This window comes from Vulpes lagopus, chromosome 5 (assembly GCF_018345385.1).
Source record: "Vulpes lagopus strain Blue_001 chromosome 5, ASM1834538v1, whole genome shotgun sequence".
Taxonomy (NCBI): domain Eukaryota; kingdom Metazoa; phylum Chordata; class Mammalia; order Carnivora; family Canidae; genus Vulpes; species Vulpes lagopus.
The window spans coordinates 133291112-133302085 of record NC_054828.1 but is presented as its reverse complement, the minus strand read 5'-3'; positions in this window follow the sequence as shown (position 1 = coordinate 133302085).

Sequence of the window (10974 nt, the reverse complement as noted above, 5' to 3'; positions counted from 1 at the left end):
TGAGCACGGGGCCCCATCTCGGGGCCTGGACGTCCTGACCTGACCCGACCCAGGAGCCCAGCGCTGCACCCCGGAGCCCCAGGCACCCCTCGACGCGACACCTTCCGCCCTCCAGGAGGGTGTGCAGCTGGGCGCTCGCAGGACTGGAGACCGTGAGTCACGGCTCAGGTTGCATGTGGGCTTCGGCGGGTTTGTCCCCGTGCCTGGGCCTGGGCCTCCCGGGGCACGAGCCCTGTGCCCGCGTGTCCTACTCTCAGCCCCACGAGTGCTCAGCAGCTGCCGGTGAGAAGGTCTGTGACGGGAGCCGTCGAGGGAGCCCGAGGGGAGCACCCCTGGAGATCTGGCCTCCCTTTCATCCGTGGACGAAGCAGTTACGTCTTTTGGGAAAATTGAGTCACTACCGACACGTTGTTCGTGGAGGGCGTCTCCTCCGCTTCGTTCCCGGGCCGTCGGGTGCTGGAGGCCGCAGAGTTCCCGGGAGTGCGCCTGGGAGGGTTGGAGGGGCTCGTGGTCCGCAAGGCCCCGGGGTTCTGCGGAGCTTCCTGGCTCCTGGCCACCCCGTGAGAGCAGCGTTTGCGTCTGGGGCTCTCGCGCCTCTCGCTCGTTTTGATTGTGTCGTTGCCCCGAGGTGGGTCACACCCCGAAGCAAGGTTGAGAGCTGGGCCACGGCGTCACGCGTTCGGGTGTTCGCCGCACTCTGGGAGAGCTCGGGCCCGAGCACGCCCCGGTGATGTCCTGGGCACGGGGCCCGCAGGGCCGCAGACATTGGGACGAACGTCCCTGCGGCGTGGCCTGAGGCCTCAGGTCGGGCTCTGTGCCCCGCCATCCTGTGTCACAGCCGTGGAGGCCCGTCCACACCGGCCTCTGGCACGAACTGGGCGCCTGGGAAACGTCCGTCTGGTCATTGCGCCCTGGCCACCGGCTAGCGTGGCCGGCCTCACACTGGACGCTGGGCCGCCGCCAGGCCGGAGGGGCTGACCCGGTGTGTCCGCGTGACGGGCTGGGGGACACCCAGGATCGCGGGAACAGGAACAGTGACCTGAGGGGTGGAGGCGGAGTCGTGTCCGTGCTTTGGAAACACACCTAACGGTTTATGAAAAGTCGGCGTTCAGTTGACTTCTCTGGTCGTCCTGGAGACGGAGGTCGTCAGACCCTGTCCCCACGCCCAGTGAGGCGAGGAGGAGCTGGTGTGCGCCCGTCCCCGCACCGCGGGCCAGGAGGTGCCGGGGTTAGGGTGACACCCGCTCGGGGCCCGCGCACCCCTGGGGGGAATGCCGCCTCTCGTTTCTTGGCTGCGGAGTGTGACCGCGCGAAGGCCTGACGGCTAAGTGGGGGCTCCGCGGCCGCCGGCCCGGCCACCTCCGTCCCAGGCACCAACAGGCCTGCGAGTCAGGCGGCCGCCGCCCCCTGGGGGGTTCCTGGGAAAGGCCGTCCCGCCTGTGCTGGCGGATGCTGCGTGTGCTCGGGCCGGGGGACGCCAGGTCCCGGCCACACGTGGGGCTGCGGCGAGGCTGAGGACACTGGCGTTTGACACCGTCCCTGAGTGGGGCGGCTGTGGGATGCCACCTGTGGGATGGCTGGGGGGACGCGCAGGGCCAGCCGTCCGCCTCGCCTCGCCGGCCCCGCCGGCAGTTCCTTAGGGAGCCTCGTCCTTTCCCTCCAGAAGTGCTCAGCTGTTCCGTCTCTCGCCCTCGCCCTCGCCCTCCACCGTGATCGTGCGGAGCACACGCACAAGGCGCTGAGAAGATCAAGTGTGTCTCTGGCCCGGAGCTGAGGCCGGACCTCCGGTGTCTGCCGCGGCGGGGAGTGCTCAGGGCCAGCTCGCCTGCGTTATGCACGCGGTTGTATAGACTCTTCCTAAAGACGCAGCTGCCGCTGGGAGCTGCCCGTGCAGGCCGCAGCGCCCAGAGCCCCCGGGCCACAGCGAAATACAAGACGGCCCGGGAAGGTCCACCAAGTGAGTGAGGTAAATAAAGTATGACTTACGAGTGACCTCTTTTAGGAGAAATATCCCTGCAAACACTCAGAAGGGACAGGAAAAATAAAGAAAATAAAATAGACCTAACAAGGTTTCGGAGTCTCCTGAGCACCTTAATTTCATTCTTTGCTCCTGCTTCTAGCCGGGCAGAGCCATTCTTAAAGTTGAGGCTTCTTAACATGTTTGAAATACGACGATCCACGTAGACAGTCCTACAGCTTTATGGAGCTTGCACACCACGTCAGTTCACCCGCCCGTGGATCTTTGCTCCTGCGCCCCCTGCAGCGGGCACGGGGCCCATTTGAAGCTTCCCCTTTGGAAACAAGGTCAACCCCGCCGGACCCGGAGGCGCCCTGTCGCCCGGCGCGCTGGCACCCGTGGTCCGTGCCGAACCCGTGCCAGCCTCTCCTACAGCTGCCACTCGCAGAAACTGCGGGCCGCAGCGTGAGACTGGAGGCCCCCCGGGAGCCTCGCAGATCCCCGGACGCGGGGTGGTCATTGAAGCTCTCTTCAATTATTGCTTAAAAGCGCACAATCACCAAGAAACACCCCCAAAACAGTCTTTGTTTTGCTCACGGCCCCCTCCGCACACTGCCCACTCGTGGTCCTGCGGCAACGTGTCTGTGGCCCCTTCGCGGCCCCGGTGCAGAAGCAAACATGCTGGGACTCGCGCTTCCTGTGACGGCAGCTTCCCTACGAAGCCGAGCAACGAACGGCGCGTTCAGACACGGGGTCGGTCACGGATTCGAGGGCCACCTGGAGACAAGTTTCTCTGTGACAGTCGGGGCCTCTGAGGCGGGCTCCCCGGGGCCTCGGGGGAGAGCCACGCGTTCCTCGTTCAGTCTGGTTACGGGTGGTTCTGCATCTTCACTCACGTCTCGAAGGCCAGGGCCTAGCACGGAGCCGCCGGCGCCCATTCTCCGTTCCCAGAGCTGGAGGAGTCTTGCCTCCCTCCTGCCCCGTTCTCGCTCCAGGAGCTCTCTCCGCGCGTCCCGCAGGCCCACTCCAGCCACGCACCTGTAGAAACAGCTGAAATGTGTTTGCTCCCCAGAGGCCGGCGGGCTGTCCTAGGGGCGGAGGCTGTGCGCAGGAGTGCGAACGAGGCGGGAGAGGAGGACCTGCCAGCTCAAGGCAACGGGCCCGTGTCTCGCGTCAGGATGCAGCTGAGACTCCCGGCTCTGCGCACAGGGACCCGCCCGCCCCAGGCCGCCTCCTTCATCCCCTGCGTGTCGCTGAGGCCCTGCAGTCACGCAGGGAGCGTAACACAAACCTGACCTTTGCTTGGAGTGATCCGAGCTGGAGCAAAGGTCACAGCCGTCCACACCGCGGCCCGAGAAGCAGAAAGCACGATAGGATGTGAAGTCAGAGAGCAGGACTGCACATTGAAGAACGAGTCGACATTACTTTATTTCTTTAAGTGTACTATTTGAATTTGGGATTTTAAAAAGACCATGATATTTCCTTTTTTTTTTTTTAAGTTTTATTTATTCATGAGAGACCCAGAGAGGGAGGCAGAGACACAGGCAGAGGGAGAAGCAGGCTCCCTGCGGGGAGCCCAATGCGGAACTCGATCCCGGGACCCTGGAGTCATGCCCCAGGCTGAAGGCAGACGCTCAACCGCTGAGCCCCCCGGGTGCCCCAGACTATGACATTTCTCATTTGCCTTTGATTTGGATATTTGTAATTTGAAGTTCATTTCCATTACTTGTGTATTAAGATCTCCCTATTCAGCATCCCTCGATCATCTTAAAATCTTACAGTGAGGATTTGGTACTTTCTTTAGTGAAAGTCAAAAGCTACAGGCCAGCAGGACACCGGCTGTGAGCACAGAAGCGGCAGTCCCGCCGATGATGGGGGGCAGCAGGGAAGGGTGCACCTCCGCGTCCCTCCACGCGAGCCCAGAGCCCGGGCCACGGGTCAGGAAGAAGCAACCCTGCACCGCCTACGGCCCAGCCTCCTGAGGCCACCGGGCGTCCCCTCCCTTCGCAGGCAGCTGCAGTCCCGCGTTTCCATCAATGTGCGTGTCACGGCTGGGAGGCCAGGTGTTAGGAGGGACCAGGACGGCTGCATGTCCTGGCCCGCCCTGGAAAATGCTGGGTTACACCCTGCCGCGGAAGTAACTACTAATAGCAGCCTCCTTTGTGTTCACACGGCCCCGTTTGGGATGATAAACTACAGGATCACTCCAGTACCACGGTACGTGGTCAAACCACCGGGTCCGACATGGCTTTACTTTTTTGCTATAAGTGAGTGGTGTCCTCATGAATGATGTTTTACACAAAATTTCAGTGACGAGTCAAGACATCACAGTGTGACTGACCCAGAGGAACCCGGTGAGGACCAGGCCTGCAGTTTCTGGCGATGCCACCAGGACGGGGTCCCTGCCAGGAGCCGACCTGTAGGGGGGCCTCCTGTGTCCACGAAGCAGGCAGCAGGCAGTGGGGGAGGAGAGCCGGGCTCACTGCGCCAACCCATGGCCCCCCCCCCCGTCCCACGCTCACCAGCACCCGCCGAGGAGGAGCTCCCTGCTGAAAGGCTTCTGTGCAGGGGACCGTCCGGCATGTGCTCGTATGAGACTCAAATCTGCGCTCAGGCATCTCCTTCAATCGTCATCACTAGAAATCTTCCTTAAGTCCCTCTTCACTGATTCCCTGATGGATTTGGAAACGAATGTCTACCTAATTCCGGGAGATACATGAAGATCCTGTTCATCTCCACCGGTGCCCCTGCTCAGGCGGGATCTCCCCCGTGTGCATCTGCTCAGGTGGGATCCCCCCCGTGTGCACCTGCTCAGGTGGGATCTCCCCGTGTGCACCTGCTCAGGCGGGATCTCCCCGTGTGCCCCTGCTCAGGCGGGATCTCCCCCATGTGCACCTGCTCAGGCGGGATCTCCCCGTGTGCACCTGCTCAGGCGGGATCTCCCCCATGTGCATCTGCTCAGGCGGGATCTCCCCGTGTGCATCTGCTCAGGAAGGATCTCCCCGTGTGCACCTGCTCAGGTGGGATCCCCCCCGTGTGCACCTGCTCAGGTGGGATCTCCCCGTGTGCACCTGCTCAGGCGGGATCTCCCCGTGTGCCCCTGCTCAGGCGGGATCTCCCCCATGTGCACCTGCTCAGGCGGGATCTCCCCGTGTGCACCTGCTCAGGCGGGATCTCCCCCATGTGCATCTGCTCAGGCGGGATCTCCCCGTGTGCATCTGCTCAGGAAGGATCTCCCCGTGTGCACCTGCTCAGGTGGGATCCCCCCCGTGTGCACCTGCTCAGGTGGGATCTCCCCGTGTGCACCTGCTCAGGCGGGATCTCCCCGTGTGCCCCTGCTCAGGCGGGATCTCCCCGGGTGCACCTGCTCAGGCGGGATCTCCTCCATGTGCACCTGCTCAGGCGGGATCTCCCCGTGTGCACCTGCTCAGGCGGGATCTCCCCCATGTGCATCTGCTCAGGCGGGATCTCCCCGTGTGCATCTGCTCAGGAAGGATCTCCCCGTGTGCACCTGCTCAGGCGGGATCTCCCCGTGTGCACCTGCTCAGGCGGGATCTCCCCGTGTGCCCCTGCTCAGGCGGGATCTCCCCGGGTGCACCTGCTCAGGCAGGATCTCCCCCGTGTGCACCTGCTCAGGAGGGATCTCCCCGTGTGCACCTGCTCAGGCGGGATCTCCCCGTGTGCATCTGCTCAGGCGGGATCTCCCTGTGTGCATCTGCTCAGGCAGGATCTCCCCCGGGTGCACTGCTCAGGCGGGATCTCCCCGTGTGCACCTGCTCAGGAGGGATCTCCCCGGGTGCACCTGCTCAGGCAGGATCTCCCCCGTGTGCACCTGCTCAGGAGGGATCTCCCCGTGTGCACCTGCTCAGGCGGGATCTCCCCGTGTGCATCTGCTCAGGCGGGATCTCCCTGTATGCATCTGCTCAGGCAGGATCTCCCCCGGGTGCACTGCTCAGGCGGGAGCTCCCCGTGTGCCCCTGCTCAGGCAGGATCTCCCCGTGTGCATCTGCTCAGGAGGGATCTCCCCGTGTGCACCTGCTCAGGCGGGATCTCCCCATGTGCATCTGCTCAGGCAGGATCTCCCCCGGGTGCACTGCTCAGGCGGGATCTCCCCCACGTGCACCTGCTCAGGTGGGATCTTTACTGTGCACCTGGTCAGACTCCTGCACTATCCTCAGCATAAAACAGTTGGAATTTCGGGAGACAACATCCTCATTAAATAGGGAAATGTGGATCAATTCATCATAGTTCTAACAAGAGACAGTATTCAAAAAAAAATCTACATTTAGGTGTTTTTAGGGTTTTTCTTTTTCTTTAATTACAATTGAATGACATTTTGTTGAAATTACTGTGCTCCTCCGTGAGCCCTGGCTGTGGGCGGCTCCTTAAAAGACATAAACCTGGGTCTTCCTGCTCCGGTCAGCGCTGTCTTGGTCTTTGAATGAACCAACCAAGGAGTGACGCTGCTCAGGTGAGGGGACGGGATGCAACAGGCCGGGTTCCCTTGCTCGTGCAGAAGACACTTCTTCCAAGTTTGCTCTGTCCTGGGCTGAAGGACGTGGTGTCATCCTGGGACATCGCTAGAATGACACTTGTTAAAAAAAATAAAAAATATATATATATATACATATAACCATTCCCTCAAATGAAACCGTTCAAATACCTGGTCTACATTGCAAATGAGACTTTGATGTTTCAAGCAATGTTCTTGTTAAATAACCATCGGTTTGGTGTGTGATTTCTGCTGGAGAGACGGAGTCTGTTTTTACTTTATTGGTTAGCATGTGACGTTCCTCACACGTCTAACATAAGCGCGTTTTAATAATTACCTTTACCCAGAGAGACTAACGCTGAGTGACAGGGACGTGAGAAAGTCTAGAACTTCTCTTTCTCTTGATTTAGTAATTACTCTGTCCCATATCACTTTCCAGAGCATGTTTTCATTTCCTTTAACCTTCATAAATTCATACTAACTTCAATTTCATCATTTTAAGGTTCAGCCCATCCAATCGCATGTCCCCCACACACCTGGGAAGAGCTTCTACTACAGAAGAGGCCCCTGGACCGTTTTATGGACGCGCTGACCGCAGCAGCCGAAAACCACGGCCCCTCCCTGTGTGCACCTGCTCACGCTGCCCCGTGTGCACCGCCCCGGCCACGGGCCTCTGTGTCTCGGGAGACACGCCCCACTCCCTCTACTTATTTTCAGGGAGGACCAAGCATCTCTCCCCTATATAATCTTAGCTCTTATGGAATCCCAATTATTTACGTGAGAGTAATATTTACTATTTCTTATTTCACCTCATTATACTTGCTCTTCATTGGGAATATAAATGGGATTGGGGTTACATATCTATTTTGAATTCTTTCTGGCGTAAAAAACAAGTTAATTTAGAATTCTGGGAGGTGCCGAGGCTCAGGCCTTCTCTCCTGCCGGGACCAGTTTCCTAGCAGAGTTCCTGTTCTTCCCACCTGGAAGCGTGTCACAGGAAGTATCCATCCCAGTTTTACAAAGGTTCTTCCTCACTTGCCGTTTTGCACACGGTCAGAAGTGAGGCCCCGCGCCAGCTGATGGGCCTGCACGCTCGCTGACCTCCTGTCTTCCTGTGCGCCAGCCCCCGCTGCACAGAAACGTCCCCGGTCGATGGGAAGCTGCGGGGACTGTGTTCTCGGTGACGGGCCGGCAGGCGGCCGTTGCCGGAGGACAGCGGGTCTGCGACGCGAGCGCAGGCCACCTCCACGGGGGCTGTGATGCAGAGCGAGGGGGCCTCGGCTCGGCGGGGCCTCCAGGCCAGAATGAAGGGAGGCTCTCCCGTGTCCGCGGCAGACGGGGAGGGGGCGCGGGTCAGGCGGGACGGGACGCCCCGGGCAGCCTGGGGGTCCTGCACACAACGTGATTCTCAAGGGAAAGCTGTGCGTTCCCGTGACGTCCAATGCAGGCAGATAACGTAGATCATGCTGACAGCGGGCTGTGTGCCGCGGGGTCCAGGGGGCTCGGCCCCGCTGGGACAGTTCTTCATCCTGACCATCTGGAAGGAGGAAGCAACCATCTTCACCCCAGATGGAGTTCCCAACGCAGCCAGAAGCATTTCCCTATCGTAGCAGTGATAGGACGCGTTTGGGGTGCCCGGGGGCTCAGTCGGTCAAGCGGCCAACTCTCGATTTCGGCTCAGGTCACGACCTCAGGGTCGTGGGTTCAAGGGCCGCCTTGGCTCCGTGCTCGGCAGAGTCTGCTGGAGATCCTCTCTCCCTCTCTCTCTGCCCCCCGCCTGCTTTCTCTCAAATAAATCTTAAAATAAATAAATAAATGATCCCATTTGCCGTAGCCCTCGTGTCGGAAGTCCTCACGCGCAGACGGCGTGTGCAGATATGCACAAGGCCCCCGCACACATCGTGGAGGCCAAGCTGCACGGACGACACGCTGCTTCCTGGATTGCAGGAAGCGATGCACGGAGGAGAGGAGAAATCCTCCCTAAACCAGAGCAGGTGCTTGTTGCTTGGTGACAGGGTACCCACTGACGTAAAGTTCACGCGGAAGCGGAGGGGAACGGGGGCAGCAGAACGTCTCGAAGAAGAGTGAGGTTGAGGGGAGACGCCGCCCAACATGAAGGTTTGCTGGGAAGTGGGGCTGGTGCAGCAGCGCGGCCGTGGGGTGGGAGGCAGGCCGGTGGCGGCCGTCCAGCCCGGAGGGGCCGTGGGCACAGGGACCTGGGTGAAGACGAGAGTGGCGTGACCTAACCGTGGGAACGTCGTTCTAGGGAACGGCGGGGGATGGACGGGGAATACTTGGGGCAAACCTCAGCTCTAGATGCACCCAAATGTGAGCGGACGTGCTCCTGCAGACTCGGCCTGTCACCTCTGTTGGACCCTGGATGGGTTCTGTGAACTCGGGGCCTCAGCTGTTCACACCTGGGAAGTGGGAGAGTCAATTCCTCGTGGCAGCACGTGCTAGAAGGGGACACGGACCCGGCGATTCCGAGGCCATCGGCGGGATGAGGTGTGCGTGTCCCCGGGGACCAAGCAGGGGGCAGGGGGCCGACGAAACAGAGCGCGTGTCCTCACGGCCCCTCAGGAGCGCGGGACACACGGAGGACGGAGACCCACAGGCCTTGCCGGCTCGTCCCCACGCACCTGCCCAGGCCACGTCCGTCGCCCCTCCCGGAGCACGTCCCCCATCTGACGCTCCCGGGCGGTCGGGGGCAGGTGAGGAGCTCCTCCAGCATCTGTGGCCTTCAGCGGCTTGTCAACGGCACGTCGTCTTCGTGCCGCGTGGCCCCCACCGCGGAGGTCTTCAGAAGTCCCGGGTCCTGAAGACACCGCGTCGCTGCGGTCGGCGACAGAGCGGCTGTGCACGTGCTGGACCCGGACTCCCCCGCGGCTCCGTGACTCGAGGCCAGCGCCCTCCCCTGCTCGGGCTTCGGCGGCCACCTGTGAGCGGACTGGCCGCACGACAGTCACCCACTCCCCGTGAGGCTCTCGCCACACGGCATTTCCTGCGGCCTTTAGTCTCAAACTAAAGGACCACGACGTAATTACTCACGATTCATACTATTTCCCTTTAATCTGCGTGCAGACCCGCTGTCCGGGTGCCTTAGATCAGCGGGAGCCCGAGAAGCGGCACCTGTGCCCGCATCCGCCCCAGGCCCGGCCCCCAGGGGGCAGGTGGCCTCTTCCCGCGGTCCTCCCTGCGATCGCTGGTTCTCTCCCTCCTCCGTCCTTAAACGATGGATATTCACGACATTCCTCCATTGTCCTTTTAATAATCCTTGAAACTTCCTGTGTTTCCATTATCCCCCCAAACAGGTTATTACTCCAGCGTCCCGCGTGCCAGGAGCACGCCGGGTGCCCATCCCACGAGCCCAGCGGGTGCCGTGGCCCACGGGAGCTGCAGGGCTGACCGCGTGGGCATCTGAGCATCCGCGTCCGCTGCCGGCTGTGCCCTTTCTCCAGGGCATCCAGACCCCGGGTGGGGGACTTGACCGGTCACCCCCAAGCCCTGGGCCATTCGATCGAGGTCACATTGCTCTCCGAGGCAGCTCCGCGGCCGTCCGGGGCCAGGATCCATCCTTACCTGGAGAAACCGTTTAACGACGGCAAGTGTGGGAGCAAGGCGGCCCGCGCCCCTGTGCACCCGGAACAGCCTGGACGGGCTTCCCCCCCCGCCCCCCCCCCCAGCGCAGGGCAGCCCGGGGCTCAGCTGTCCAGGGCCTCCTCTTCGTCTTTTCTCTTTTAAATTTAACAAAGCAGTTAGCCACGTTTATGCCTGTCCTAGGATCCCGGTGACACGCCGTGTGACTATGAAGGGAAGGGAAGTTCTACAGTCACGTCTTTATCACTTAAGTGCCACATAATACCATGTTGGAAATCTGGAAATACAGTCCTAAAGCCACAAATTCTCGGTCTTTACTGAGTTAAGTATTTGGAAAAATATGTCCCTGGGGCCTGATGTTTAAGCCACATAACTGCACACACGCAGGTTTGGGGACACATCGCTCTGGCCTGTCTTCTTCCAAAGCATTGTTTTCGTCGGAATGAGTTCTGTGCTCCCCCTGCACCTGCGGGGGGTGTCTGTGCTCCCCCTGCACCTGCGGGGGTGTGTCTGTGCTCCCCCTGCACCTGCGGGGGGTGTCTGTGCTCCCCCTGCATCTGCGGGGGTGTGTCTGTGCTCCCCCTGCACCTGTGGGGGGGGTGTCTGTGCTCCGCCTGCACCTGCGGGGGGCGGGTGTCTGTGCTCCTCTTGCACCTGCGGGGGGTTGTCTGTGCTCCCCCTGCACCTGCGGGGGGTTGTCTGTGCTCCCCCTGCACCTGCGGGGCGTTGTCTGTGCTCCTCCTGCACCTGCGGGGGTTGTCTGTGCTCCTCTTGCACCTGCGGGGGGTTGTCTGTGCTCCCCCTGCACCTGCGGGGGGTTGTCTGTGCTCCCCCTGCACCTGCGGGGCGTTGTCTGTGCTCCTCCTGCACCTGCGGGGGTTGTCTGTGCTCCTCCTGCACCTGCGGGGTGGGGTGTCTGTGCTCCCCC